Source organism: Otolemur garnettii, unplaced genomic scaffold (genome assembly GCF_000181295.1).
Source record: "Otolemur garnettii isolate 467f Iridium unplaced genomic scaffold, OtoGar3 scaffold00233, whole genome shotgun sequence".
In the NCBI taxonomy this organism is placed as follows: Eukaryota; Metazoa; Chordata; class Mammalia; order Primates; family Galagidae; genus Otolemur; species Otolemur garnettii.
In genome coordinates this window covers 964,719-969,276 of record NW_003852628.1, presented here as the reverse complement: position 1 = coordinate 969,276, position 4,558 = coordinate 964,719, and the positions used below count along the sequence as shown (strand labels likewise).

The 4,558-nt window shown below is 51.0% G+C and overlaps 1 protein-coding gene across 3 annotated transcripts in view; it reads right to left on the bottom strand.

The window, feature by feature from the left end:
- AKT2 (AKT serine/threonine kinase 2) overlaps window positions 1-2,152 on the bottom strand; it is a 61,228-nt gene extending 59,076 nt beyond the window's left edge. For 2 of the 3 annotated variants that reach the window (XM_023508227.1, XM_023508223.1), the window contains exon 1: window positions 1,945-2,152. The gene's annotated coding sequence lies outside the window, so the exon portion shown is untranslated. The remainder of the gene's footprint in view (window positions 1-1,944) is intronic. The other variant, XM_023508224.1, reaches the window with a different exon arrangement.
- Window positions 2,153-4,558: the final 2,406 nt, after the last annotated feature.

Here is a 4,558-nt window from a genome sequence, read left to right as displayed (position 1 = left end):
AGTATCTACCACTCTAGACACTCTAGAACTCAAGTATCCACCAAGTTTATCTATGTGAAGCATTCTGAACAGGGTGTGGCCCACAGAATGCACTCAATTAAGGTCAGCCATCAATTTCATGATTATCGTTTTTATTGCTATTGTAAACCTCACAAACCCTCTAAATTAAAACCTGGCAAAAGGAAAGCACCAGAAGAACAAAGCCCTAAGGGAGAAAAACTTCAGATCCACCCCTGCCTCACATAGATTCAAGGACCTTTCACTCCAAGAACCATGACCCATGGAAGCCAGTAAGCTTGGAAGCCACTGCCGCCAACGGGAGGCCACCACTGCCCCTCTGACCACATCAGCAATCCAGGTTGGCTGGGTCAATCAGGGATTGCAGCCAGCCCTCCAGGAACTCCAGACCTGGGGCAAAGATTACAGGGCAAGCTCCTCCTGGCCTAAGGAGCAGGGACACTGGCCATACACATTTGAGGCTGGCTACTCCAAACACCAGCCCAGCGACCACAGTGAGAAATAGCTTTCCTCCCCAGGCTGGGATGGGCCAGGGGTACCCCCTCCAACTCCCCTTGACCTATGCAAAGATGAACAGCTGGGAAAACAGCTCTCAGCCTCACTGTGAGGCCAACTGTTATTGCCTGGTGGGGAGTGTAAACATGATGTGTGGCTGAGCCTGTAACTAGGAGACACAAACACCCTCACCGCCAGGAATAGAGGAGCTTGAAGTGGTCTATGTTGGTTCCTGGCCCCTTCATTCCCACTGCCAACCAAAGTCAGGTCCACACACTGAACTCCTGCTGCTTCTCTGGGAAGGAAAGAGTGGACTCAGTTGAAAAGCAGCCCACTGGAGGTACTAATTACTCAAGCCCAGGCCTCTTGCTGAGACCCAAAGGTCTCCAAATGAGAGGAAGGGGATCTCATAATCCAAAGGCTCAAGATGTCCCCACCCACCTGGGGTTGGCATGGGGGAGACAGGTCACTGCGAACCTTCTCCCTCCCAAGTCTTTAACAAGCTGTCCAGGAGCACATATCCTCAAGTGTAAGCCCAATACCCTCTTCCCCTCCAAATATGGAGCCTAAAGCTCAGAGAACTTCAATGACTCCTAGACACCCTTTCCCCTCTACCCCTTTCAGAAGAAAAGAACTTGTCAAAGAGTGTCCTTAAAACCTTAAAATAAAGTGAAATAATCAGATTACTGGAGACAACCGTAGACAATCCCATGGTTCAAAGGACCCCTGTAGTGAACCCCAAAATCATTACAAAGTTTGATAAATACTAAATACTAAATACAAATAAAGGGTGAGCTCAGTATAAATCCCCACACATCAAATCAAGAAGCAGAAGCCCCTCCTCATCACTGAGCATCACTGTACTCCCAAAGTACGCCTCTAAGTACCCACTGGGGCCTGTCCCAAACATCACAGCCCTTCTGACACAGAGCTCTTCTACGATCTAAGGATGGCTCCCCCCAGCGCCGTGGTGGTATAACCCACACAGCCCTCCCCAGCCGCACTTGGTACAGCCCCCTCTCCAGAAGCCCCTACCCTCTAAATATGGAATGGCTCCCACAGAGCCAATACAGCTCTTTACACTTGATACGGCGCGCCCCTCAATAGTACTAGGCAAGATCTCTCTATGCCCCTCCGGTTCTGCCGCCAGTTCGCACACGCTTGAATCTAGGCTCCCAACCCCTCAGTGAGTCAGTCCTCGTACACTTGACCTGCCCCGCCGCCACCTCAGTGGTACGGCCCACCGCCACCGCCCCCAGCCCCTCAGGGCCAGTCCCACCGCCCCCGCTCAGCCACCCCTACTCAGTTCCGGAAGGGGGGGCTCGAGTTCCCGGCGGGCACGAGTGGTACGGCCCACCGCGGCACAGCAGGGGGCCCGGACGCGACCATCGCGGGGGGGAGGCGTTCGGGGACACGCGCTGGCGCACTCACCTGTCACCGGCGGCCGCCCAGCCTCTCCGGCGGGGCTCTACCCCCACCCATCGCCACGCTGTGCTTCTTCCCGCTCCTTGTGTTTCCTGGTGGCAGCTACGGCGGCGGTCTCGGCGGCAGCGACGCCTTCTCCGAGCTAGGCCCAACGGCTCGCGCGGCGCGGCCCCCCCGCCCCCTCCCCCCAGCCCCCGCTTACCGCCCCCTCCCACCCTCTGGCCGGAAATACCGCCCTCTCCTGCCACAAACAGGAACTGACGTGCAGAGAGCGAGCGGTGGCCCCAGAAAGCGCGAGAGCGTGAGCGCTGGGCGCCTGCGTACTTTAAACGATTTGGGGCGGGTGTGGGCCACACTTCAGCGCGGGACGAAAAGGAGAGAGAGGGTTGCGCAGGCGCAGTAGGACTCCACCTCTCGTTTTTCCAAGTAACTCTTCTCAATTACTGTTTCCCGGCAGTCGGAGGTCCTTATTTCCATACTCTTATTTTCACTCCGCTCTAGTCTTTCATCCCGGTTGTAGGTTCTTAAAGAGCCCAGGAGAGGGAGTTACGAGGCGTTTCCCCTTTCAGTGTCTCCGTCCTTGTTGAACTCAGGTTCTGAAGCCTCACAGTCTCGGATTTGAATTTGCTCCTTGCTAGTTACTATGGGCAGAAGGTTTGGCTGCTTTCTGTGCCTCAGTATCTACATCTGCAAAATGGAAACACTCGTAGCTGCATCACTGGGCTGCTGGAACTTTTATGTAAACAGAACGGTTTTTATCAATTAAAGATATTAATGCCACTTGCACATCATATATATTCAAATGGTATGGGATATACATTTTTTTATAATAATAACTTAGGCATGTTAAAGGCCTTAAAATCGCGCTGCCAAAAAAAAAAAAAAAGGTTTGCATAGATCTGGTCTGTTTATTAGCTAGCATACTAGACAGTTGTGAGACTTCTGGCTCCCCATCCTCACTCTCGTTGGTGGGGAGGGAATTGTTGCCTCCTGAATGCGGGTTTTGTATGCTACATCACTTGGCAACTATGCATGAGACAGAAAAATGCCCAGCTGGGAGCTGAATCCTGGTCCACCTTTGTGAGAGTGTTTCAGGCAAGTCCTGCAGAGAACAGGACCTTAGTTACCCCAGAGGTAAACCTAATCCTGTACTACCCTTTACTTAATTGGTTTCCAGCTTGGAACTTGCCACTCTTTTCCTAATTCACAGTCTTCCCCATAAATCAGTGTTGATAACTCTTGACCAATGCCTTCCCCTTCACAGGCCTATTACTGCCTGGTGACAGATCTGTTTCCCCTGCTACACAGGCCTCATAAGAAGAGACCAGACCCCTGCCACTCATCACTGTATACCCAACACTGCTCGGCAAAGGTCCCCACACAGTGGGTTCTGGGGAAATATTTGTTTCAAGAATTAGCCCGTCAAGGCCCGGCGCGATGACACACCTGTAGTCCTAGCACTCTGAGGGGCAGAGGCCTGTGGATTTCTTGAGCTCAGAAGCTCCCAGACTAGCCTGAGCAAAGTGAAACTCCATCTCTACTAAACAGAAAAGAGCCATGAGTTGTGGCAGGCACTTGTAGTCCCAGCTTACTTGGGCAGCTGAGCCAAGAGGATTGCTTCAGTCCAGGAGTTTTAGGTTGCTGTGAGCTAGAATACCATGGCACTCTACCCCGGGTAACTGAATGAGAGAGACACTGTCTCAAAAAATATAAATGTGTGTGTGTATCATCAGCCCTTCTTTTGTTCTCTAGACTTGAGGTTACTACAATGTACCCTCTTTATTCCTGTCTCCACTAAACAGCTCACAACTCACAGCCTGTTCCCCTACCTCCAAAGTTTCTCTGGGCTAACTTACATCCCTGCCCATCCTAGGGCACACGATGGATTATAGCACACTAAGATCTCACTGAGACCTCTTAACTACTTGTACATAAACTCCACCGATGCTAGTAGTCAAGGGTAATTTCTGTCAGACTATTTTAAGAGTTACTACATGTTTATGTACTTGACGTAAAGTACAATGAAAGAAAACTATCACCAATGTTATTTACCCTTAGGTATGATGCACTCTAATATTCTTTTTATTTCAATTTTTTTATTTTGAGACATAGTCTCACTTTGTCACCCTTGATGGAGTGCCTTGGCATCATAGTTCATAGCAATCTCAAACTCCTGGGCTAAACCTCAAACTTCTCTTGCCTCAGTCTCCCAAAGTAGCTGGGACTACTTGGGATGCCAGCCACAACACCCAACTATTTTTCAAGACAAGGTCTCACTCTGGCTCATGCTGGTCTTGAACCTGTGAGCTCAGGCAATCCACCCACCTCAACCCCCCAAGTTTTGGGATTACAGGTGTGAGCCACCACACCCAGCCTTATTTTTTTTTAGACAGAGTCTCATTTTATCACCCTCGGTAGAGTGCCGTGGTGTCATACTGCTCACAGCAACCTTAAACTCCTCGGCTTAGGCGATTCTCTTGCCTTAGCCTCTCAAGTAGCTGGGACTACAGGTGCCCTCCACAACACCCAGCTATTTTTTTTGTTGCAGTTTGGCTGGGGCTGGGTTTGAACCCGACACCCTCGGTATATGGGGCCGGCACCCTACCCACTGAGCCACAGG